The sequence below is a fragment of the Ambystoma mexicanum genome, chromosome 1p (genome assembly GCF_040938575.1).
Source record: "Ambystoma mexicanum isolate Mex_15411 chromosome 1p, UKY_AmexF1_1, whole genome shotgun sequence".
Lineage (NCBI taxonomy): Eukaryota > Metazoa > Chordata > Amphibia > Caudata > Ambystomatidae > Ambystoma > Ambystoma mexicanum.
This window is the reverse complement of record NC_090921.1, coordinates 1324590598-1324618465: the sequence shown is the minus strand read 5'-3', so window position 1 is coordinate 1324618465 and position 27868 is coordinate 1324590598.

Genomic DNA, 27868 nt, shown 5'->3' with positions numbered 1-27868 from the left:
GGATAAATGACATTATATCTCCCTTGCTTAAAATTGTGCTGGGGATTTGCCCCACCCGTTTCCTATGCCCATACTTAGTGAAGGGTCAAGAGTTCAGTTAACTGGGAAGCAACTGAATAACATACATTTTCATTAACATTTCCCACGCCTAAATAATTATATAATTATGGAAATGTCCGTTTGTTTGTTAAAGATACCCGACAGTGTTAAGCAAAGCCATTGTTGCTTGCTTAATGCTCCTGTATGTTTTAAGCATTTTTCTCAACTTCCCATTTATTCCATTTTGGCCTAGCTTTCGCTGCAAAAAAACTTTAAATAATTTGTTATAATCAGACAAAATAAGGAATAACCATGGAGGCATGAAGCAAAGATTTTTAGCTCTTCTTGAACTTGTACAATTTTCAATGATGGAGAAGTTGTGCAAATGTCCAATAATGGGGTGGGTGTGGGATGGTCGCAAGTTTGAAAATAAAAGAATGTCTTAAAAACACATGTCAACATCACTTCCGCCCCATTGCTCACAGGCAACCAGGTCATGTTCTCCCTCCCTTACATATTAAGGTCAGTCCATAGGAAACGTAAGACCTACACACCTTGCAGGTGGATGATCGCCTGCTCAAGACATCTTCAGCTACATGATCAACTCCTCATCGCATAGGCGTGGGGCAAACCATTCTCAGCTCCATGGCCATTTGGGCATTACCCATTGGACTTTTAGGTTATACAGAACTTACTAAGAGCATCTTGCCTCGGAAGGTTAGACAATTATAGAAATATTTGACCTCTCAAGCGGAGTCGAGTACAAGAAACCCATGTATCTAAAAGGCCTAAGTGGCAAAGTCGGGTATTAATTTGCCCCTGTACAACACACATTGATGCATCTTGATCCTTGGCGATTTCCCCAAAAGGTTCTGGCTGACAAGGCAATCCCCAGTGTGCAATCTCACAGCATGCTCAAAATACATTTGGTTTAGTAGCCAACAGGATGTCTACAGTTGACATCATGTAGCCCACAGACCTCCAACCGCCATCAGTATGCATGGGACTGGGGTACATCTCACATCATCAAGACTGCGCTGCATCCCAGCATTGACCCAGACACATTGAGCGCTCACCCTGTTCATATACACACGGGCTTAGACTTTTCTCAGAACTCTTCTCTCCCTTCACCCCCTCATTCACTTCTCCTCCTCCTTTTCTACCACGAGCGCTACAATAAGGTCTTTAAGCGCTGTGCAACAGAGATCGTAAATAAAGTTGAGTAGGAGGTCTGTATTGTTAGATGGAAGGTTCCTGGGTGGCTTATGACGGTACAGGGTTTGCCGGATGAATACAACATATTTACCACAACACTGTTGTTCTTTGAGAGGCAATGGCCTATAAACAAATCTCATGGTTTCCTGCGAGGCCAAGTTCGCAGCTGAAGGCAAAGACATTGTTCGGATCCGTTCAGGTACTTGCAAGATTAGCACACCACATCCAAAAAACTCATCTGCTGATTCTAAACCAGCACATTTGGCAAAGAAGCACCGAATTCTTAGCAAGATTAAGTCATGTCATAATTCCCACCGCAGGACCTATAGACCTCTCATGCCAAATGCGTTCCTACTACACTGGGAGCAGTTATACAGGAACTCCATTCGAAGTAAACAAGGTGTTAGCAATCCAAAACACAGTATTTATATAAGAAGAGCTAGGTTGTTGGATATCAGGGGCAATATTGCAGGACATTTGCTCTGGTGCAAGTTCAATTAGCACTGGGGCAAAAATTGCCCTGGTGTAAAAAAAAAAACATGTTATTTCAATGCTTTTTTTTGCACCCGGGCAAAGAACACAGACAGGGGCAAACATTGCCCTGGTGCAAAACGACATTGAAAAAAAACCTTATTTTACATTAGGGCACTCCATGGAGACCAACATTAAGTTCCCCTATTACCAAAGTGAACACTCTATCCCTCTCCCACAATGTTTCGCACCAGCTGTGGGTGGGGTCAACTTGAGGACTCACCCCACAGCCTTTTGCAGAATCAGAGAGGCACTACTGGGTATGACTGGCATTCTATCCCTACCCAAAATGGGAGAGTCATAGCGCTGGATGTTTCTGTTCGCAGATGGATGCTGCCTGCCATGCTGGGGTAGGAATGGGGAAAGCTGGAGCCAGTAGCAGTGCTGCCAGTGCATGCGGCTAAGTGACCCACAAAGGTGCATGTGTATGTGATCCCATGCATGTGTCTGAGAGCGGGCATCAGTGAGTCTGTATGTGCGAACGATTGTGCAGGTCCATGGGAGTGAATGTGCATGTCTAAAAGTCAGTGTGCATAGGGGTGTATGTTTGAGTTTGTGTGTGGGGAAAAGGCCTGCTGGGGGAACCAATCTCTAGGCGTCCATTCAGCAGCATGCACATGCTACATTTTACAGGGCAGTTACGACATTTATTGTGGCACATGCAACATGACAATCTTTCATGTTGGCAATGCTAGCTTATATTTAGGCACAGGACATGGCATTGTTCACATACATTTACTGCACAGACATCAATAAAATGTGCTTTTTAGTGGCATTGCCGGCATATAGAGTTTGGGCCCTTGCTACATGAAAGGTGTTTTACAGTGGCATTGCTGGCATATATTGTGAGCCACGGAATATTGAAAATGCTCCTGTGTGCTGTATTTGACCTGGAATCTTTGACTTTTTAATGTGTTACCATGTTAAGTTGCATGGCTCTCTATCCCGTTTTCACAAAATGCACCATTTCAATTAATTGTACACATTTTTTCAGGTGAGAACCATAGCACTCAGTCCCTCTTCGTTTGGCTTGGTTACCCTCACAGCTCTTCGTTTCTCAAGTTACTATGTGAGAAATATTTATGTACATTCACTGAAAAAATTGATCATCCGTCAGTGTACTCACACATGAAATGGGACATCTGACCCCTGCAATGTTGCTCATGAGTATAAAACATTGGAATCCCAAAACGCCCCTTCTTTTGGAGATGATTTAATCCATCGGCCTGTCAGACAATGAGGGCAATTTACCAAAAAGAGGCCTGACCAACCACCACTCTGGCATCCTCGCTATGGCCTCTTTGTCCTACTTGCCCCACTCCACTGCACTGCTTTCCTTCCGGCCATTAAAGCCACCTATAAGGCTTTAAACAAGGTACAAACGCCAGCTTCTAGCAATAACATGAAAGGAGCACCTCAAGCCCTTTCAACCTCCTATCGAAACGAACAGCCAAACCCACCTCTTGCATTCTGCCCTCAGACTACTCTATTTAATACGTAAATGTGAATTGTCCTCAGGCTCCCAGTGTTCAAAATATTTGAATGTCCTCCAGTCCCTGTCCCTGGTACATGTTCTTGTTCTTACCCCTTCGCTACCCTGCACATGCTATCCAGTACAAACGTGTTTCCTCCAGAACTGCCTCTGCTCCCTATTATCCCCTACTATTTAAGTCACCTCTAACCTAAATGATATCCGTTCTTAATAAATATGCATAGAAATACATGCATCACTATAGCAAAGACCCAAACAAACAGTTAACGCACAGGAAGTCCAGCAGAAGTACATGAACACCCAAAGGCATACCTGCATATTTTGAGCAGGGCATCCTGCCAAACAGCAGATTCGCTCAGAAATCAGCCAATTGCACGCATGCACACACATTTGAAACCCACTCACTTGTATATCTTCAATTCCCCTTTGTAGTATGAGCTTATACTTCCCCAGTTCTACTTGCGCCTCGGTCCTCACCCACTCACGCCAGCGGACTTGGAGCCACCTCAACCCTGCAGTTTTTGGGTAAAGACGAGGGCTCCCGACAACTGTGACTGAGTCCCTTAGGGGTAAACCCTGATAACACCTTAACACAAGGACATCACTGCAGCACAGGGAGGGATAGGGGGCGTGATTATTATACGCAGATCATTTAATAATTCTTTATATTGAACAGAAGAGTCAGTACCCAACTGTTTGGCATTAAACTAAAAACACAGAAATGCAGCCAAATCACGCAAGTTCAAATGGTATGAACAACCCTGACCCAATACTTATATCAAATCAAGCCTTATCCCATTAGCTCAAGGTCTCTTTACATTCGTGTATTCAAAGAAATATAAAATTCAGGAGAGATGGAGTAAGACCCATTTATTTATTTAATGAATTTGTTATACGCCCAAATCCAGAGGTATCACAGCGTAGGTTACAGACTTACTTATCTGGTTAAAAAATGGAGAATAGTTACATTTCATGAAGGTTATGGTTAAGTTACAAAATAGTACATACATTTCCAGGACAGAATGGTAAAGACATATTGGTACAATCATATCATAATTTAGGTCAAAGGCCCTCATTGCGATACCGGCGCTAAACCATGGCGCTATTAGCATCATGGTTGGTGCCGGTATCGTAACCTGTCCGCCATGGTGAAATGGGGAAATACCGCCCCATTCCAAGGTTGGCAGGGCGGTATTTCCCCATGGCCCTTCCCCATTCCCATTTTTGCCCCATAGGGGATAATGGGAATGGCGAAGGCGCTAAGTACAGTACCGCAAATTGCGGTACCGTACTTACCGCGAAGGGCCCTTTGCGGGTCCCTACTTTAACTAGACCAGCCTTTAAGTTTGGGTCCTGCAAAGGGACCTCGTAATTAGGCGCTAATGGATTAACGGCACTGCAGCCTTTTACGGCGTCGTTAACCCATTAGCGCCAGGGTTGTAATGAGGCCCAAAGTATGTATGTGGGTGGAGTGACATGGACAATCAGCAGATTAGAATTGATTGAATAGCCATGTTTTCTTGAGAAGGCTCCTTTCTGATGTGGGAGGGGAGGGAGTTTCATATTTTGAGAGCAGCTGCTGGGAAGCTACTCCCCCCTGCCCCTGAGCACTTAAATCGTGGGATAAAAAGTTGGGTCCTAGAATTAGATCTCAGCGTTCTGGTGGTCTTGTTTTGGGAGATATAGTTATTAAGGTAAATGGGAGCCTTCTTGGTGAGGTATTTGTGGGTGATGCAAAGCATTTTGAAGATAATTCTGGGTTTGATGGGCAGCCAGTGTACTTCCCTCCTGGTGTTGGAAATGTGGCCAGATCTTTTTAGACCAAAGGCTGCTTGCAGGGCTTTATTTTGCAACAGTTGGAGTTTGGTCAGATTCATATTCGAGGTACCTAGCAAAGTGCGAGGCAGTTTTAAGGAGTCCGAAATTGTCGGCTTAGTGCGATGAGTTTAGTCATATAGGCAGTGGATGATGAGAGGGTATTGATGTGTTTGGTCATTGTAGATTTGCATCTAGGTGAACACCCAGCGTTTTAGCTTGCTTAAGGACTGGGATGGGTGTTCCGTCAATGGTGATGGATGACTAGTCAGGATGAAGAGATTTTATTTTAGAGGGGGAGCCAACAATGAGGATTTCTGTCTTTTCATTGTAAATTCGATGCCAACCAGTTTTGGATTATGGTATATATTTTGTGGTGATTGAGTCTTGCTAATGGTTACCCGTGATAGGGATGAGGAGCTGGGTGTCATCCACAAAATTTGTGTAGATGACACCCATAGCGTCCAGGACGGCAAATAAGAGATTTGTGTATGAATTATACACAGTGGGCGGGAGAGAGACAAGAGCCTTCCGGTACCCCTAGCATGACTGGTATTGGGTTAGTGGCTTCATTCCCTATGGTTACTCTTGAGGTACTTTCTGCCAAGAAGGATTTAATCCAGAGGGTAGCTTCCGGGGAGAATTTAAAGTTTTCTGATAGTGTATTACATAGTTTATCATGGTCCACCAAATCAAATGCAGCAGAAAAGTCTAGGAGGAGTAGGATGCATAGGTTTCCAGAGTCTCTTATGGGGTCCATTTGGATTTTGCGGTCCAATAAAGCTGTTTCTGTACTCTGATTTGGCCTTTATCCAGATTGTCTCACTCCTAGTAGGTGGTTATATTCAAGAGGGTTTTGTATTTGTGAGTAAGCTATTGTGTTGATTATTTTCAGTAGGAATGGCACTGTGGTTATGGGGCAATAATTTGTGGGTATGGTAGGTTCCAAAGAGGGTTTTTTGAAGAGTGGGGTAACCCACGCTTCTTTGAGGCTAGCAGGGACCGAGTTGTTGCATAAAGAAGCATTGACAAAATTAGTGATGATGGGTGTTGGCGTGGGTGCACATAGTTTTACTAAATGTGCAGGGAAGCAATCTCCTTTACAGTTGGATGCTTTTAACATCCTAATGGTGTCCAGAACCTGGTCTTGAGTGACCGAGGCAAATTTGAATTGCGTGACTGTATTTTCACAGTCTCTATCGAGGACTGGGGGCGGTGCGTTTATGTTGGCCATTAGATTTCTTTTGGCTATGATTTTGTCTTGGAGTGTGAGTATTTTAGAGGCAAAAGCATTCTGGATGGTGGTACACCAGGCTTTGTTGGAGTTAGTGGGTGTGGTGGAGGGGATACGGTTTTCCAATTCTTTAAGGTATTTATACGGGTGTTAAGAGCATTAGCTTTGTGAGCTATGATGGCTAATGAGTATATTTTACTTGCTTCCTGGAAGCAATTGGCCCATTCATAGGATTGGGTTTTTTGTGAAGGTGTTCCAGTACTCTTATTTCACTGAAGGGCCACCAATTCCTCGGTAAACCAGAAGTTCGAGCATTTGGCGTAGTGGTGTGTTTTAGTCGTAAGTGGTGCTAATGCGTCTATAGTGGTCTTGAGGCATTTAGGGTAAGTAGCGGCAAGACTGGTGGGGTTAGTGTTTGATGAGAAGTGGGTCTTGAGAGAGTCAATCAGGACAGGGGTGAGCTTACAGGTATTTCATATCTCAATAGGACAGGGTGAAGTAGTGTGCCCTGCCCGAATGAAAATGGCAGGGCACACTTCAAAATTAGTCCATTAGAGTGATGTATGCAAGGTCATCATTCTTTAAATGCATCCCACATATCTGCACGTTTATGATCAGAGGAACATAGAAATAATAACCCCCACCCTCCTGCGGGCTACACGGGCCGTTAACGACCGGGCCCAAGTGAAGTGCTGAGCGAAGCAAGTCAATTAGCGGTATGTAGGCTGGTTCATTATTCCCTAAATCTATCCCACAGAGCTGCATATTTACAATGAAAGAAATATAGAAATAATAACCCTCCACCCCCTTGTTGGCTTCATGAGCCTGGAATTGCCCGGGGAACTAACCTATGGAGCTGAGTGAAGCAAAGGTGTGGGGTATTTTAAACACCAAGATATAAATGCACTGCAGCTGGCTAAGTAGGCCCAAATGTGCAGGAATATGGAATGTGCATTTTTGGTTAACAAACCAAAAGGCCAGCATTTAACTCTCAGCTACCAAACATCGAAATAGTGATTTTCAGAGAACGGAAAATAAAAACTAATTGCGCCCTGTGCTCGAGTGACGAGGCTGAAATGAGGCCTACTTCCCACTGCATGAAGTGTAGCTTTTCTAAAAACAGGGCTGCCATGGAGAAATATGTGAACTCTGCAGTATTGACCACTGAGCATTTTAATGGTGAAACATCTTATAATGTAAGGATGGACATCGATTGCATGGTGCAGGTAAAAAATGTAGATTTGCAATGTGAACTGTTACGGATTTAAAGACACAGCACACTCCAGACCAGGACTCTTTCCGCTGGCCAGGGATGTGGTGCACAATAAATACGCTTTCAATTTTGCTGATTTCGGGTACAGCTTTGAGAAGGCAGCCAACCCATCTCACACCCTCCTTGACGTACACCCCGAGTCGCAATGGACCATGGACCAGGCCGGTGTGTAATAATGAAATATTTATTTATTTTTAAATTCAAATGAAATTCAATCAGACTCAATATATGGCAACAATCACCAGTGTGGTGATAATTACACAGCAAAATGATAGGATACACTTAATTTAACTTCCTAACATCAGACACATCAATGCACAATGAATGAAAGCAAGATGACATTTTGGGAATACTTTTAGATGGCACAACTGTAATGCATTCCCCCTGCAACATTCCCTCAAACCACTGTTAACCAACCCTTGTGTGGGTGGAGAGGAATAGCAAGGAGTCATGTATAATAAACAGAAATCGGATTCGAAACCCGACCTACCACCCCAGAATGAGAGGCCAAAATGATTTGAAAACCCATGAAAATTAGCAAAATGGCACTCGGAATTCACTGGATAGTTATTTTACATGTGCGGTAGAATGAATCAGACAGGCATTTGTGTGGCTTGGCTAAAGAAGCAAGAAAACAAACAAGCTACAAGGCAAGGTACTAAACAACATGCATACAGATGAGAAAATTGACTTTGGGGAGGGAAACAGTGCAGCAAAAATCACTTGTGGCAGAATTGCAATTTCTTGGTTTTCACAGGTTTAAAACAAGCAAACAGCGTAGGAAATGAGCTAAACAGCCAACATCGGAAATCCGTTTTACTGATGAGGTACAAAGGCACATAACAGGTATGATACTGAAGTAAAAGGGTAACTTTTGATGGGTGACAGTATGGGATTCTTTATAGGAAAGGAAAATCGGATTTCAAAAGGGAAACAAGTTCACAAGTTTGCAGTTTTGTTATTACAACAGATTCAATATGAGGGAAAGAAAAGCAATGGGAACATTTGTTTTGCCACACCTAAAAAGAACATGCAGAGCTTTGTAGTTAGGGTCAGAGCACAATGGGGACAAAAGGCCAATTTTCCCCACCACACATGCAAAGGAAATACAAGGCTTCGCACTTCTGATTTCAAATGAAGGAGATCAATGAGGAATTTCGATTTTCACCCTCACTTGAAAATAGGATTTTGGGATTCATTCTTTTGGCAAATCTTTATGTCTATACCAGCTCAAAACAAACAGGGAAGAGCTTGTTAGTTACGAATGCTATCAAAAGACATCCTGTTATTTCTATAGGGGAATTCATTGATTTACTTTAATTAAATATGCTAAGGATCTAGACAGACAAACAGGATATTTTGCTATGGGGAAATACTAGAACAATACTTGAGAACATTGCCAGACCTACACAATCTATGGCTTGGGATAGTTTTACTTACAGGAGTGGTGTTGTAATTGGCATCAGTGAACAGCAGGGCACCTCTGGGACAGCAAGGGTGTCAGTCAAGGAAAGTCCCCTCTGGCTCCTCCAAGGGGTCCCAGTCAGCTTCTATGTCTCCTTGTCCCTGTCTCCAATGCAATATGTGGGGCCTCTCTGCTTGGGTGTTTCTCGCAAGAGTTCAGCAGCAGGTTACCTCCCAGAATAAGTGAAAAAGCCCAGTTTGGATGCAAACTGGTTTACTTATAGGGCAAATGAGATCAAACACTTGTCATGATTCCCACGAAAGGGATTGGTTGGTTTTCTCTACCCACATCCCACCTGTGTGCTAATAGGAAACAGAGATGAGGAGTGTGAGTTAGGAAAGCTGTGGGAGGAGAAATCTTTGTCATCCCAAACTGACATGTGGGCTTGACATGTTCAAACTCTGAAAATCTATCAACACGGGAAGTAGCCTAATTTTTCAAATCTTTACATGTATGGATATATTTTTAAGAACTACATTTTAAGGCAAATCAGATGATGCTAATCTGAAGTCAGCATGCCCTTCCTATGCAGAGATATGTTTTTTCTTCATTTACTCAAGAGCCGAATCATTGAAAAATATGGCACCTCCGAGTTCCCATGTTAATTTGGTCATTCACACACAAACCAACTTTCAAATCTCTCCAAATCAAGGGAAGGCCCAAATCAAATTTTCATTAGTAACTCCTGTTATGTTTATCACACAAAACTTGTTTTGGCATGGTTCAAAGGGGGTTACTGTCACCTTTAATAAAAGTTTTGAATTACCATTGTGGCACACATGCTGCCCTTTTTATGCAATAATATATATTTTCAATTAACTAAACAAATGCCTTTCCTTTGCTCTCTTAATTTGCATTTCCCCTTAAGCATGTGATCAGCCAGAGGCTGGCTCATGTTTACCTTCGCCTACTCTAACGTACATTTTATGGGAATTATGACATTAAGGTCACTTCTGCTGAAAGAACGGGCTTGGCTTTATCTATTTCGATTGTGGTTTAAATCTAGGCAGTGTATTTCTTTATATTTTTTAAGCAATGGACCTGACTGATTGTTGACAACCATACCTCCCTCACCAGGACCATCAGAGGGAAGGTCTTGAAGGTTACGTTTCATTTTCAGGAGAAATGTCCAGCTCCATGTACACATTCTGCAAGAAATGGCTTTTAAACTTACACATAATACATTTTACATGACATTTTATAAGGCACCTGGGCTTATATCCATGTGTAATGTACTTTAATCTCACAGGTGCAAAAGACATGAGTATCACTTCTGGATTGTCAATATGTATAGAGCAGTTAAATGAGAAAACCATGTTCAAACTCTGAAAGTCTAGTAGGCACTTCTCTCTGCATACTGTCATTTTGGATGAGAAAAAGGAAGTTCTTTTATTTTTTATGATTGCAAGAAGCTTGGTTTCAATTAAGATTTCGGGATGACAATCTCATGTTGCATAAAGATATTGTACACGCTGCTATCTCTCTCTTTAAGTAAAAAGTGTAGCTTTCCATGGATTTAGTAAAACAGCATTTTCAGACACATGTCTTTCCCTTTCCTTGCTGAAATGCACTGTGCATATCTTTGCACTTTTGAGATTTAAGCCCACTTTCTTTCCTTTGAGATTTAAGCCTGGTTTTGGTTCAATGGGCTTCATGTCTGACATCGCCATTTCTGTGCTGGCCTTATACTTCAAGGGAACTTCACCGATCACTCTGGACTCTATCTTTGGCATTCAGGTGCTATATTTCAACCCACAGGTGCCCCCTCCTGATGATTTTTTGATTCAGGTGATACAGAGAGAAGAGTGTGGCGTACATTTAAGGCCCATGACAGAAATCCCTTTGCCTCAAAACCGCATTTCCATATTTCACCCAAAAACAGCTGTGCTTTCTTTCCATTGTGCACATGTGTGGCGAGCTTTGAACACTGCCACCCCAGAGAATGGTTGCATTTGTTTTTGCCTCAAATCAAAGCACAAGAAAATTACCTACATGCAGAACGGCATTACATTTTCTGTTCTGTTTTCTGAATACTAAAGCTGCACACATGACATCCAAGATGGCTCTGCAATTTGCTCTTAATTTCATTTTAAAACATCACAAAGTTGTGCTCTTCATGAAAACCCACCCTGCATGCTTTACTTCTGCCGAGCACCAAGAAGAAAGGCAATACATTTCCAGAACAGCTGATGTACTGGGAAATCACTTGAAAGGCAAATAATTCAGTTTTTTCACTTAAACATGGCTATAAAACATTGTGCACAAACTGCAGTAAATGAAAGAAATAAGGCAGTGTTTCTTTTTCTCATGTCAATTTCAAAGAAATGCTTGGCAGTATAGTGCTCTGTGTCCAGAAACTGGCCATATCTGTAAAAGCACTCCAGAGGTTAATTATCAATAAACTGTGTGCTACAGAAACCCCATTGGAAAACACAAAATGAAGTGAAATAAACACACGTGTGAATTTGCTCTTCTGAAAATCAGAAACATGCAGTTTAAAAGTGAAATGACAAATGGCAGCATTGCTGGCACAGAAACAGTATTGTATATGTGGGGATGAGGGGGTTGGCACTAAAATGTACATTATATTTATTTCTGTTGAAAGAAAGAAAAAAAGACTTTAAAACCAGCAGAACAGGTGTGGCCCAGGCATTCACTTCAAAGGTGCTCTGTCCCCCATGGGAAAATAATTACCTCCACAAGTGGACCAGCCCCCATGGGCATATGGAAGTCTCAAAGTGTGGGACTTTGCAGCCTCATCAGACTGACTGGCAACCCTGCCAGAATGAACAAAGGAGGCCAGCTGGGCTGGGCATAACAGTGAGGTGCGATTTCATCCAGCACCCCTCTTAAGGGAGAACTGTCAAAAACTTCAAAAGACATCATAAAAGCTCTTTGTTGCCAGCCAAGCTTGGCAGAGACAGTTGTTGTGGGGGTTTTGAGGACCGCCCACATCTGTGACAAATTCACCCCATTGACATTAAAGAACTGTTGTACATTAATACATTTGTTTTAGCACCCTAAATAAGCAACAATTTGATATTATGCCTGTATTTCATGTGCATTTTAAACAGGCAAGGTGAGATCCAGTGCATGTTGCTAGTACCTGGGGAACTGGAATGGCAGGAATAATGCATTTCTGAGTGAAGTGTAAATGACAAAAGCATTAAACTTGGTGAAAATATGTGAAATACTAATGGGAATATGTGCAGCTAGTTGCATAATTTTAAATATTATGATTCTCCTAAGAATGGCAAAATTGTGCCCAAAAGCGATGCTATCTCGCACAAAGTTGGCGATCGGACTGTCCAATTCCCTGTGAAATATGGAATCTGCATATCTATTTCTTTTGATGGTGACTAGTATAGATTTGAAGTTTGCTCCATAGTTTAGTTTTGGTAAAAAGTAAATGTGGTGAGACAAAGGACATAATAAAACACACACACATAAAATGGTGTCATTTCCCCTGGAGCAATCAGCCGCAGGGAGGTGGGAGGACCGATAGGGTGGCCTATCCTACGATAGGACTAATTCTTGGGTGCTTCCCCTCAGATTGTAAAATTCTATGATGTCACTTTGCCTATATAAGGGGGAGACAGAGACACACAGTGAACTTACTTACTTGCTTCCTGACTGACTGCCCAATTTCCTGACCTGCTGACTCAGACCCAAAACCAAATTGAGAAACAAACCACTGATCCAGATCCAGGCAGAGCCACTAATCCAGATCATGACAGAACCACCCATCCAGATCCAGGTAGAACCATCCCATCTAGGAGATCCCAGCTGTCCACAGTGACTAGAGCTTGCTTAGCTGTCCCGCATCACATCTAGGAGAGCCCAGCTGTCCCAGTGACCAGATCCTTGGCTCTGCTGTCCAGAGACCTCACTGGCTGTCCAAATCCCCAAATTTAAGCTTACTTAGTAGGTATTGCGTCACCGTGTCACAAAAACTGCATATGCCGCTTTTTTAATGTTGCATCCCATAGAAAATCCTATTAAATCTCATATAAGATCCCAAATTGCCAGGTTCATCTGTTCACCTTTTGCCTAGAAGAATCTGTGTTAGTCCATATCTGTTAGTGTATTCCTTTTATAATTATTCCAGTTATATGTCTAAGTCCTTAGTACCATTTTGAAATAAATAAATAAATTCCCCTATAAGGAGGTACGCAGTGTGAGCTGGTTAACATTCAAAATTAACCCCCTTGAGCGCAGTGTCTTTCTTTAATAAAATAGCCCTTAAAATATAGCCTCAGTAAAACTAGTCATTGTGCAATAAAAACCGAATTTGCTCGTGTACCGTGTTTTTCTCTAAATACCAATTTGCCCCTTTCCCATAAAAAACCCAAACATAATCCCATTAAGAATATTCCCTTTACCTCAGAATCCTGTCTCTTATGTGCCTTTGTTCTCATCCAAAAACTGATTTCGGATTTTGAAAGTTAGGCCCCTTTTCTTAGCTGCTTTTCAGTTTTAAAAACCGTGTGAAAAACGAATTGCAATTCTGCCACGTGCGTTTCTTGTCTGCATTGTTTTCCTTTCAGAATCGATTTTCTTACCTGTTTCACGTTGCCTTGGTGCCTTCTTCAACAGTGTGTAAGCTCTTAGTCTATCTCTTAAGTGCAGCCACACCAAATTTCTGTCATAGCTATCGTACCGCAATTGTAAAGTGAGATACAAGTAACACGTGAAATCCGAGTATGCCATTTTGCTCATTTTTAAGGTTTTCATTTTCTTCTTTGGCCTCCTATCTTGGGGTGATGGGCTGTAATTGTAATCTGATTTTCCCTCTTCATTCTGACTCCTTGCCATTGCTTTCCATCCACAAAGAATTTAGTCAGCAAGTGTTTGAAGTGTTTGGGGCAATGTAGTGTTGCAGGGGGAGTGATTAACTTGTGTGCTATCTGTCCTTTTGAAGAAAAGTAATGTTTCCACTTCCATGAAAGGTTCATGTATCTTATGTTAGGAGTGTGAAGTAACTGTATTGGGGGATTTTTGCATGCATTCTGTCACACAGCACTGCGCCAATTTTGATTTGCTTGATTTTCTGTGAATTGTATAAATTAATAAATATTTTATTGTTACACACCGGCCTGGTTCATAGTATATTGCGACACGGGGTGTTTGTTAAGGTGGGTTTGAGATGGGTTGGGTGCCTACTCAAACCAAGAACCCAGGGTTCAAATACAAATAAAAGGGCATTTTATTGTGCGCCACATTCATGGTCAGGGGAAGAAGTCCCTGGCTGGAGTGTGCCATGTCATAAATCCATAACAGTGGGGGCTTGTGTCAGGAGTGGCACTCTATTAAGAGTGGCACAGGACACCCAGAAAGGGTTTGGGTGGTTGTGCCAAATAAAGTGGACAGACAAGAACACACACAGCGGAAAGGAAAGAGAACGAAGAGTAGGCAAGAGTAGCAAGGGAAAAGATACAGAATGAATACCCTCTTGGGGTGTATGCAGATATAAGAAAAGAGTATTCCACGAACCTTGGAAATACTCTAGCCTTCTGCACAGTTTGCTATAACAGAGGCCCACGCTGATTGCTCATGACTTGGAACAGCAGCTCTGGGTGTCTGTAATGTAGAAACAGGACAAGGGAAGGGGCAGAGGTTGACTGATGGAAACCAACAGACAAGCTCTGTACAAAAGGGTCTACAAACAGTACAAGAGAAGATACTACAGACAAATCCAGTAAAGGAGGTGATAGCAAACTAGCAGAAGGAAATGAAAGGAAAGTCGTGTAACAGGATAGGATAGCAGAGGACAGTAAGGAGCAAGGTTGAGAACTCAGAGGAGCAGGAAAGCAATGAGTAAGCCCACAGGGGTAGGACTGTATGGTAGAACGCCCAGAGGAAAAGGGCTTAGGGCAGCAGAGTAAAGCAGACTGCACGGCAAGGATCCCGTAAGGGCCGGGCAGTAAGGAGTGAACCCTGAGGGACAGGGCCGATGGACGTAGAAGGTAGCAGAGGACTGTAGAGAGCTGCTAGGCCAAGAACCCAGCGGAAAAGGTAGGTAGTAGGCAGCGAAGCGGGATGAGCTCCAAAGTAGGAAGGCCCAGAGGACAAGGGCTGTAGGTAGCCAGAGAGAGGTAGGCTACAGAGCAGGGAGCCCCAGAGGACAAGGGCTGAAGGCAGCCGGAGTGAGGCAGGCTGCAGGGCAGGGAGCCCAGAGGACAAGGGCTGAGGCAGGAAAACAGCAGAGCGTGATCAGCTGCAATGTAGAGGGTACGCAGGGCAAGGGCGGAGGCTGGAAGGCAGCAGAGCGTGATCGGCTGCAATGTGGAGAGCCAGGCAGGGCAAGGGCGGAGGCTGGAAGGCAGCAGAGCGTGATCGGCTGCAATGTGGAGAGCCCGGCAGGGCAAGGGCGAAGGCTGGAAGGCAGCAGAGCATGATCCGCTGCAAAGTGGAGAGCCCGGCAGGGCAAGGGCGAAGGCTGGAAGGCAGCAGAGCGTGATCCGCTGCAATGTGGAGAGCCCGGCAGGGCAAGGGTGAAGGCTGGAAGGCAGCAGAGCGTGATCCGCTGCAATGTGGAGAGCCCGGCAGGGCAAGGGTGAAGGCTGGAAGGCAGCAGAGCGTGATCTGCTGCAATGTGGAGAGCCCGGCAGGGCAAGGGCGGAGACTGGAAGGCAGCAGAGCGTGATCAGCTGCAGTGTGGAAAGCCCAGAGGAGCAGGGCTGTGAGGCAGGGAGCCTGGAAGGCTATGGCTGGAGGCAGCAGGGTGGAGCAAGCAACAAGGCAGGGTCCAAGCAGGAGTGAAGGTAAGCAGCATACAAGATCCGTAGGAAGATGCAAAAGGTGGAGGAAGGACTCTCAGATGCAAGAGGCTGAGCCACTGCAGGCAGCAACCTTTATACTGCCTAGCCCAGCACAGAGGCAGGCTAATTGGTTGCACCTGGCTAAACACACCTGCAGGCAATCGGCCACCTCCCTTTCTGTTCCTGGGCTGGTGGAAGCAGGGCAAGTCTCTAGGGCTTCTGGGGGGTGTAGTTCCATTGATAACCATTAGGAACAGCCAGGAATCAATGCTTGTAGCCAGGTGCATTATGGTATGCGTAGTTTGTTGGAAATAATAATTAAGCAGCAAAGTCTCGCAAATGGGAAATAAAGTTTCCAAAGTAAATATAGATAGATCCAAGAGTCTGTTGTAAATAAATGATAAACATATAGTCAAAATTGAGCGTAAATGGATGCGCCCATGGCGCAGGCATGACAGTATGCCCCTCTCCAGGCCCCTCTCCAGGTTCCCTGAAGACCGACCTATAGGAAGAATGTCTGTCACACCGTACAAGAGTCTTACTCCAAAAAGGCAAAACATGAAGCACCAGAAACGGGTTGCAAGGTGAGAGTCTTGAATGGCTGTAGAGAGTATCAAGGCGGTAGCAACTGGGTGTGTGGGTGTCATGAGAGAGCCAGCGGGCTGGAACGCACCTGAGACTGGTAGAGTAGAGTCTGGCAGTCTTAGTGCTATAGATACACCAGCAGAAACGACTGGAGCAGTAGTCTCAGGAATCACAGTAGCTATAGCAACCTCAAGATATGCAGCAGAGACTTGAGGAGTCTCAAATGTGGCAGGGAGTTTAGGAACCACAGCAGCAGGAAGATCATGGATTGCAGTTGGAAGTTCGGGTGCTGTAGCAGCTACAGATAGTTCAGGTGTTGCAACTACTGGTAGATCGGGTACCACAACCACTGGCGATTCAGGGGGTATCGAAGAAACTGAAGATGTTGATTGCTCGAGAGTGTTGTCTGATAGCACAGCCACACTTTGGCAAGCCCCGCTTGCCAACTCAGCATGCTCGGTGTGAACTGCGCCAGTCTCTTCAGCTGCCATTGTCATTTCAGAAGAGGTTGTAAGTGTGAGTACTGGACAATAGGCAAGGGTGAGGGCGGAACCATCCTTTGACTCAGAGGGATTTCCAATCAGAAGACCACCCTTGTTTTGTGGTGTAATGGCTGTGTGCGTGATTTGACCCACCGGAGGAGTTAATTCTTTTCTGTCAGTACAACAACCTGAGTTTCTGTGGCTGGAAGGTGAAAGAGCTGTGTCAGTCTTTAGAAGGGATACATATGCTATATTTAGGTCTTCCATCTGCTTGGTATAAGTCTGTATACTTTTCTGCATGGCAATTCCAGGCCTTATCATGTCGATCTCTAAAGATAAGATGTCAGGTGTTGGACATAGTGTCAGATGGTCTGGTGACTTGTGTCCCTTCATAAGATTCTTATAATGCAAATAAACAAAGTCATCATAGAGGTCTTCGGTCTTTCTTTTAAGGCATAGGAGTTGTTCGTGTAGCAGGTAAGTATCATTAGTTTGATCTAAAGCTTCAGAAGCTGGTGTGGCAGAAAATTCGGTTTTAGCAATGGGAAGACTGACCTTAGGGTTATTGTGGTTAGTAGATACTGTGGAAGCATTAAGACAACCGATGGTTAGTATAGGTCTTTTGTACCCAGGACCAGATGCACAAACCTCAGGATAATGACTGCCTTGTCCTGTCAAATAAGGGTTTCCAGCATTCTGGGGAGCTTGCCAAGCTGATCTTGCGCATATCACTCTGGCAACAGCGTATTCTGGTTTAGAGTCTCCCACAATGAGTGCTATATCCTTGGCTGTTGCGGTGTTAGAAGGCTTGTCAGAAGACGAAGGAGTGTTTTTCACTGTTTGGTTTAACAAGATCTGTAAGAATTCATTATCTTGCTGTAGCTCTGCAACAGATAAGGACTGCGGGTCATAGTCGCAAATATCATAATAATTGTACATGGAAGAAGGGTCAGCTAGCCAGTGAGTATAGTACCGTGTTTGTAAATCTTTGTTTACTGAGGCGAGACTGTCCTTTAGACTAAGGTTCTTGTTTGCTGTCTTTAGGGAAATCATAGGTTTATGCAAAGGTTTCTTTACCCGAAAGGAAAGCATCTTTGTTCTGTGTGTGCCCTTCCGGCCTATGGAACAAGACATTTTTTGCTCTTGCATTCTGTCAGGAGTGGCACTCTATTAAGAGTGGCACAGGACACCCAGAAAGGGTTTGGGTGGTTGTGCCAAATAAAGTGGACAGACAAGAACACACACAGCGGAAAGGAAAGAGAACGAAGAGTAGGCAAGAGTAGCAAGGGAAAAGATACAGAATAAATACCCTCTTGGGGTGTATGCAGATATAAGAAAAGAGTATTCCACGAACCTTGGAAATACTCTAGCCTTCTGCACAGTTTGCTATAACAGAGGCCCACGCTGATTGCTCATGACTTGGAACAGCAGCTCTGGGTGTCTGTAATGTAGAAACAGGACAAGGGAAGGGGCAGAGGTTGACTGATGGAAACCAACAGACAAGCTCTGTACAAAAGGGTCTACAAACAGTACAAGAGAAGATACTACAGACAAATCCAGTAAAGGAGGTGATTGCAAACTAGCATAAGGAAATGAAAGGAAAGTCGTGTAACAGGATAGCATAGCAGAGGACAGTAAGGAGCAAGGTTGAGAACTCAGAGGAGCAGGAAAGCAATGAGTAAGCCCACAGGGGTAGGACTGTAAGGTAGAACGCCCAGAGGAAAAGGGCTTAGGGCAGCAGAGTAAAGCAGACTGCACGGCAAGGATCCCGTAAGGGCCGGGCCGTAAGGAGTGAACCCTGAGGGACAGGGCCGATGGACGTAGAAGGTAGCAGAGGACTGTAGAGAGCTGCTAGGCCGAGAACCCAGCAGAAAAGGTAGGTAGTAGGCAGCGAAGCGGGATAAGCTGCAAAGTAGGAAGGCCCAGAGGACAAGGGCTGTAGGTAGCCAGAGAGAGGTAGGCTACAGAGCAGGGAGCCCCAGAGGACAAGGGCTGAAGGCAGCCGGAGTGAGGCAGGCTGCAGGGCAGGGAGCCCAGAGGACAAGGGCTGAGGCAGGAAAACAGCAGAGCGTGATCAGCTGCAATGTAGAGGGTACGCAGGGCAAGGGCGGAGGCTGGAAGGCAGCAGAGCGTGATCGGCTGCAATGTGGAGAGCCAGGCAGGGCAAGGGCGGAGGCTGGAAGGCAGCAGAGCGTGATCGGCTGCAATGTGGAAAGCCCGGCAGGGCAAGGGCGAAGGCTGGAAGGCAGCAGAGCGTGATCCGCTGCAAAGTGGAGAGCCCGGCAGGGCAAGGGCGAAGGCTGGAAGGCAGCAGAGCGTGATCCGCTGCAATGTGGAGAGCCCGGCAGGGCAAGGGTGAAGGCTGGAAGGCAGCAGAGCGTGATCCGCTGCAATGTGGAGAGCCCGGCAGGGCAAGGGTGAAGGCTTTAAGGCAGCAGAGCGTGATCTGCTGCAATGTGGAGAGCCCGGCAGGGCAAGGGCGGAGACTGGAAGGCAGCAGAGCGTGATCAGCTGCAGTGTGGAGAGCCCAGAGGAGCAGGGCTGTGAGGCAGGGAGCCTGGAAGGCTATGGCTGGAGGCAGCAGGGTGGAGCAAGCAACAAGGCAGGATCCAAGCAGGAGTGAAGGTAAGCAGCATACAAGATCCGTAGGAAGATGCAAAAGGTGGAAGGACTCTCAGATGCAAGAGGCTGAGCCACTGCAGGCAGCAGCCTTTATACTGCCTAGCCCAGCACAGAGGCAGGCTAATTGGTTGCACCTGGCTAAACACACCTGCAGGCAATCGGCCACCTCCCTTTCTGTTCCTGGGCTGGTGGAAGCAGGGCAAGTCTCTAGGGCTTCTGGGGGGTGTAGTTCCATTGATAACCATTAGGAACAGCCAGGAATCAATGCTTGTAGCCAGGTGCATTATGGTATGCGTAGTTTGTTGGAAATAATAATTAAGCAGCAAAGTCTCGCAAATGGGAAATAAAGTTTCCAAAGTAAATATAGATAGATCCAAGAGTCTGTTGTAAATAAATGATAAACATATAGTCAAAATTGAGCGTAAATGGATGCGCCCATGGCGCAGGCATGACAGCTTGTGCCGTTATTGAGATAAATGTTTCCACCCGTGACAGCTTAACACAGCAGGCTAGCCCAGAAAAGGTAGTGATACTTTTTGTGGTTAGAAAACTGTGTTACACTGTAAAAGCGTCATCCCAAAACATATACCTTAAGTATCAGGCATGTGTGTAAAAATAAAGTAAAATTAACCCTGAACTAGACAAAAGCAGAATAAAGATTTGTCCTTGCAAAATTAATTAAATAAAGGAAGAACACTCTTCATAATCACCACAGTGGAGATAAACATGGATAGACAGCACCTTCTGTCCAAACTATTCATTAGAGGGGAATGGGCAGAGCAGGAGCAGGAAGTCTGGCTATCCAGCATGATGTAATAGGTCACCTCTACAAGCACGGATGTGTGGCAGGACAGTGGCCTATTACATCAAGCCTTGACTGAGTTTTACATGACTCAGAATATCAAAGAGGAGCAGCTTAAAAAGGTCCGACTCACTGCCTACATATACCTCCATGTGGTAGTCATAGAAAAAAAGTACAGAGAAAGTGTCAACGTTGGCTAAAATCAGTCTGACCTTTTAAATCAAACCCAGAGTGAATTGAGGCAGGTAGAAGAAAAGATGCGAGAGAGACACATATCTGAGTCAGAGTTAGGAAATCTCATCAAACTATAAACCAACAAAGAGATGAACTGATGGAACAGGTTGGCACCTTGTATCAGGAAAAATAGGCCCTATACCAAGAGGTGTACAAATTAAGAACACACTTACAGAAAAGAGAGTCAGACCTTCAGGAACTGACTGACCTAAAAACTGAGTATGCAAATGTAATGGGGCACATAAGCCAAGTAGAAGGTGATCTACAATAGACCACCCAAGCCAAAGATGTGCAGGGACATGAGATTCCTCTCCTGCAACAAAAATGTTCTGAGTGTTCCCAAGCAATACAAGAGGAACAGAAAAGAAATGAGGCCCTTTCTGATGAGAACAGGGGACTCGAGAGCCAGGTAGCAGCGCAAGGGAAGGTAATAGAGGTGAGTCAAGCCCTGATAGCAGAGCACAAGGCTCAGGTCTTTGCCTACCGTCAATAGATAGGGGCTGAGAAGGAGAAACTTGAGAAGTTAGGAGAAGAATGTGCTAGGTTAAGTCAATACTTGAGGGACCCTGAGTGGTTAGAGAGGGACAGGGCCACCCCTGATCACAGTGTGATGCCCTCTGTACCAAGGGCCTTGAACTCATTTACCATCCTGTATGCGCAAGACACTGCTAACTTCATGGCCACAAGTTCACAAGAACCAGAAACCTTGAGGCAGCCGGACTCAAGTAGGCCCAGCATGATTGAGCAGACAGGCCACCGCCCATCAGAGATTGATGGACGAGCATCCCTGTACAGGTTACAACATATTATGGCCCATGTATCTGACCAGGAAGACTCCAATGAGGAGAAAATCAGGGAGCTAGACTTGAAGAAACATCATCTACAAAGGGACCATTTGGTTCGCTTTGCACAGAAAAAAAGAGCATGAATTGAGGCCCCAAAATAGTATTCTGAAAATCTCAATACCAATCAGGGAGATGGGGGGAATTCTCCACCAACCCTGGAAGCAGGGAGGAGTCAGAAGACTACTCTCCTGTGCGAAAGAGGGAGTCCAAGGGGAGTGAACCAGGGAGCCCAAGCCACAACAGGGGAGATGAGTCTAGGCCCCATCATTATGGGAGAAACTCCCAAGCTCAAAGAATTAGGGAGTGCCTAGAGAATAGGAATGGGACCTCAAATAGTAGCAGCTTTGAGTCTTCAAAAGAAGGCTAACAAAAAAAAGATAACTCTGGTGAAAGACCCCATTAAACAGATAAAAGCTATCAGGAGTTCCATGCCAAAAATTCTGTCTGGGAGCATCTGGGGCTATATGAACAGATGATGACATCTATTGACATTAAAAATAATCAGAATTGTATAAAGTTTGCCAAATGGGCGTTTTCTCCAGAGTACTCCAGCTTCTTTGCTGGGCTGGAAGACCAGAACCATTCAAGGTGGTCCACCTATAAGGTGCCCATCTTGAAGCACTTCTCCATGCACAGAAGCCCCCAGGAGGCCCACAAGACAGCCTACAATCTGCAGTGTGGAGAGGCTCAGGCCCCAAGAGAATGTGTTCAGGAACTAAAACGGGCATTTGCACAAACTACTAGGCGGGTGCACACGAATAGTAGGGAATTTGTAAATACCTATTTCATGCACTCCCAAAGTACACCATGACCCAGTTGGTAAGGGATTTCCATGATGACAGGACCCTGAGCTGGTTAATAGAGCAAGCTACCCGGATCTACGAGGTCCAAAAACCGGTAGAAACCAAAAACCCAACCAAAAACCCCAAACCAACCAATACCCCGCTGGACCTAGAAATGGGGGGAGCCTAAAAATAGACCTTCCCAAAATCAACCAAATCAGAGGCACAGAAGACCGTCTGATCAATCACAAACAGGTGGGAGTCAGGCAGGGTACCCTAAAAATGTGCCCCCTAACTCTGCCAATTACATCAGCCCTAGGCATAAGGGCAACAGGCCCATCTTGGGGTATGTGTGGACACCCCCGGCCCAGGGGCGAGGTCCAATAAGGTGAGTATGGCCCCAGGGAACTTCCCTCCAAACTTTCCTCAGGAGGGCAGTAATCCTCCAAATCCTGGTTTAAATTTCTTCCCCCGGTACCCTCAAAACCCCAACATGCAGGACAACCCTCCTTACTCTCCCCGCTTTCAGGAGTCCGGACCACCAAATCCGGGAGAGAGGAGGCCAAGGGTGGAGGGCTACCAGGGAAACCCCCAGTATCCAGGGTACTCCGGGAGAAGAGATAGTTACCCATCACGAGACTAACCCAGATTTGACACAAGACCCCTGTACCAGCCGGAGCGGGTCTCAAGACCTGAGTCGCATGTTGAGGGCTCAGCAGAACCCTCCGATGAACATGGCAGCCCAGAATAACTCAAACCAAGGGTCGGAACAATGACGGTGAGAGAACCCCTGATAACCCACCGGTTCCAGAGGAGGAGACATGGGAGGAAGGGGGATGCAAAGCCCTAGAGGAAGCTTCCTTCCTCACCTGCGAAAAGCCCGTAGACACCCCGGAACCAGAACTTAAATCTCCTGCCTCTGAAAATCTGCAACCCGGGGAACAGAGGGTGGGTAGGAGAAACAAAGAGACAAAAAAGACCCATTTTGTGTAGGAAGTCAGTGTCCTCCAGTTTGAAGGGGAAGAATCATTGGAGGATTCTGGGAAGAAAGTCTTCTCCTTCAAGGATGGGGGAATTCCTCCCAGAGAAATCGCCCATCCCCGAACCCCAGAAAAGTAATCCTGTAAATGTAACAGTAACTAAGGGATCCTCCCCAAAAACGGATTCTAGTGACTGTCTCCAGGAAGAGTGGGCAGCACAGAATCAAGGGAAAAAGGGGATTCCAAAATCTCACCTATTTCAGGATGCCAAATTCTATTTACAGATTCCCGAACTCCGACACAGAAAACTGTCCAGGATTCCCCAGTTTCAGAGTCCAAAATAAAGAAACTAACTACCCAGCTTGCCCAAAATGGCCATTACCGTTGCCCATTGAAGGAGAAAGAAGGTAGGTTCTATGCCCCCGTCCGGGTGTAAGGGCAATGTACATTTTTAGCCCTGATGGACACCTGATCCCAAGCCACTCTTCTGTCCAAAAGGGCCTTTGAGCAGCTTAATTCATGAATGGGGGAGAGACACCAAATTCCTCTGAACCCTCTTCCTGGACAACTCCAGAACTTAGACAGGAATGAAATTCTCATCGAAGGGACTGCAGATTTGGAGATTAAAATTGGGTGACACCAGGTGAAACATCCAGTTATAGTTGTGATTCCAGAGGGGACTGACATCCTTTGGAGGTTTTCTCCCGTAATAGACTGTGTGAACAAGGTCCTCTGGACTCAGGCTAACCGGCCAATAAAATTGAAACAGAGCACCAACTATGTCAGTTTAAATGGCACAAGCCGCATGGCTGAACAGCGATCTGACCAAATTGAGTTCCCTTTTCAAAACAATCAACTACCTGACATTACTGTAATTGCTGTAGGACAACAAACAGGTGATGGGAACTCCTCTCCATTTCTGAAAATCAACCTTCCTTCCAGTTTCAAGTGGCATTCCACACTGGAAGGAGATACCATGACATTTTCTACCGATTCCCAATTTGAAAATCTAAGTCCTGTAGTAAAAAGTGATGAAAAAGCAGCTCAAGGCATGGCTGAGGTTCAGAAAAAGGGTGAACAGCTGTTCCTCCCCATTCAGGTAAATGAGCGGGGGACCCTGTTCTCACAAGAGTAGACCTGAATAGTGAAGAAAGCTTCATCAGCGAAGCGTTATTCAGGAAACTCCCAAAAGATCAGACCATTCCCGCTGTTGAGTCTGTTTGTCAGTGGCTATGGGGCCTGGAAATTCCCTATTCGCAGTTGTATGCTAAAAATGTCTATCTCTGGTAAATGCATAGAGTATAATTGTTGGGTCGTGTCGAGGTGTTCCCTCTGCCTTCTACTTAGGCAGTGACATTCTCTCCCAATTGACAATTGATTTGGATCTCATTAATGGCCAAGCCCGGTCACAACTGGAGGGTAACCCGAAGGGCCTTGGCAATCCTAAAGAAAGCCTTCCGGTCAGCCCCATTGCTACCAAAGGCAGTTGAAGTTCAAAAGTGGAGAGGAGGTCACCATCCCAGCCTGGCCTTCAAGATCTGCATCCCCAAAGGAGATCTGTCAGAAGAGAAATGGGCCCACATCAATGCGTTAAAAAGTTGTCACCCCAGACACACTTTGCGGCTGATTGATGAGCCAAAAGGAAACCAAGCAGAGGAACCATCTGTAGAATGAGAAGAAAGGAAAAGAATAAGCTGAGGGAAGTATTTAGATGCATAGGTATATTTATATCAATGAAAAAACTTTGTTAAGGGGACGTTATGGTTAAGTTGCGCTACTAAATACCTATCAAATTCAGTGAAAGAAACTTTGTTAAAGGGACGTTATGGTTACAAGTAAAACTGAAAAAAACACTAAGCAACCATAACTCGTGCCACCACCGTGCACTACTAAGAATAACACCCATGACATCAAAGATGACATCACAAATATGATTGATGACATCACTGATGACATCACATGTGCATTTAATTTTCATAGGAAGTCCCTACAAGGGGCTGTGAATGTAATGTTGGCAAAACAGTGTCAGGGGTCATCTGGAGATGTGTGATGAACTATATACTTGATTATGCAAAGTATTGCTCCAAAGAACATCCCATTGCAGTGTTGTTTCTAGAACAGGAACCTACTCATACAGAAACATAAGCATTGGCTGCAGCATACACCATAGAGATGTAATAATTCTAATTTTCCCATGTTGGATAGTAAAACGGTGAATGCTCCTGTATCACACTTTTGCATCCTGTGAAACATATACTAAGTAGGTAATAAAGCATCACTTACTACATACTTGTACTACTACACACAAAAAATTAAGAGACCATAATGTATACAAATATGGGGCTTATACAGGGTGAGTAAAGTAAGTAAACAAGAGGCAGTATCATGAGCCACTGTGTATAACCAACATGGATATCTTTACACATATAAATGATTGCTGTGTTTCAGGCCTGCTTCTTCCCCTATGTATGTGCACCATAAGATGCGATTGAATTCTAATGAAAGTATTGTAAGAACATGTGAGAATAGCAACGTCTACAAATGTAATACCTTTTGAATTTTAAGTTTTTGACTGTCAGTGAATAAACTCACCTGGCCTAGATATGTCAGTGAACAAAAAAAGAAGGGGCTAGACATGTGATGTCATCAGTGATGTCACCAATCATATTTGTGATGTCATCTTTGATGTCATGGGTGTTATTCTTAGCAGTGCATGGTGGTGGCGCAAGTTACGGTTGCTTAGTTTACCATAACTGGCGAATTTCAGGGGTATTTCATTTTTACTTGTAACCATATCGTCCCTTTAACAAAGTTTTTTCACTGAATTTGATAGGTTTTTAGTAGCACAACTTAACCATAATGTCCCCTTAACAAAGTTTTTTCATTGAATTTCATAGGTTTTTATGAGTCCAAATTAATCATAACGTCCCTTGAACAACTTTTTTTCAGTGAATTTCATACGTTTTTATTAGTGCAACTTAACCATAATGTCCCCTTAAAGTTTTTTCATTGAATTTCATAGGTTTTTATTAGTGCAACTTAACCATAATGTCCCCTTAACAAAGTTTTTTCATTGCATTTCATAGGTTTTTTATTAGTGCAACTTAACCATAACGTCTACGAACATCTGACTTCATTCCGGACCTTTCGGACAGTGCCAAATGACCATATGCTGGCGCGCGGCATGATGACATGTCCGAGAACCCGTCCGCACTTCACGATAAGATCCGTGCTTCGCAGACAGTTCGGAACTGCATTTTTTACTGATCTAGGAACTTTCAACTTCCCTTGCACAGCTCCAACACCTATTCCTACTCATCCATTAACAATCTAGTACACAGTACATACTTTTAGCAAAACAAAAAAAATGCATCCAAAAACAATAAAAGAAATGTTCCTTTAGGAACCACCTTTCACAGTTAAAAAAACAGAAGTAAAAAAACTTATAGACTCCATCTACTTTATATTTCTCAGTAAAGCAATAAGATTTTCCAACATTTACATTTGCATTTTGTGTTATGCTAATGGCGATATTGTGGCGTTTATCCCCCGTTCCAGGGATGGAACAGTGGATACCGGCCTGACAGGCCAAGTTATCAGCCCAAGCGAAGCGAGGGTGGATAATGAGGTCTCCGGACCATTATCCCCCCATTCCAGCCCCTGTAATGTGGGATGAAGGCCATTAGCACACTAGGTTCCCAAAAATCCTTTTCCAAGATGGCCACCATGGAAAGGGAAGGCAGGGTTCCGTACAGGACCCCTCTTTGCTTTCCATTGCAGCCTGCAGAAAGCAAAAAGAGAACCCTATGACCATATTACCACAAGCACATTTTTCTTCCCTTTCAAACCTATCCCAATTTCGAATAACGTTACCACAAAGCCAGTCCCAGGTGGACATGGCCACTTTCACCCCATGTGTTGTCCTTCGTGGTCATGGCCAGTGACCTGATTGTCAGGATCATGACCTTATTCCATGACCCGAACAATCTGGCCACTGCCCATGGCCAGAGGCTACACCTCAGTCACCAAAGGTACATTTTTTTGTACCTACATTTTGACACTTGTCAAAAAACAAAATCCATTCAGACTTTATGAAAACATTTACATATAGATCCATAATCTTTTTGCAAACCTTTGTGTAGATTTGTCAAACGGCACCACATTTATAAGCCTTTTCAATATTTTGGGACCCCCCTCTAATTTTGCCCCCTCTCAACAAAATCCCACCAAACTTCGCAAAAACATTTATATCTAGTTCTATTATCAGTTTGCCAAATAAAGTGTAGATTCGTCAAATTGCACCTCATTTATAAACCATTACATTATATTGAAATCTCCCCTCTAATTGTGTCCCCCCTTGACAAAATCCCACCAAACCTCGCATGAACATTAATATCTAGTTCTATTACCAGTTTGCCAAATTAAGTGTAGATTCGTCAAATGGCACCTCATTTATAAGCCTTCACATTATTTTGAGACCCCCCTCTAATTTTGCCCCCTCTTGGCAGAATCCCACCAAACGTTGTAAACCCATTCGGAATCAGGACAGGAATATAATTGCAAATTTACATGCAGTTTCATTGAGTTTTGCCAAAGTTATATGTCATCCAAAAACTGCCCCAAACATCTCAAGTGTCCCTGAACTTCTCAAGACTGTTTGCGAACATTCGAACTGTTCGCAGACTTTCGCAGCAAAAACCACCTGTTTTTT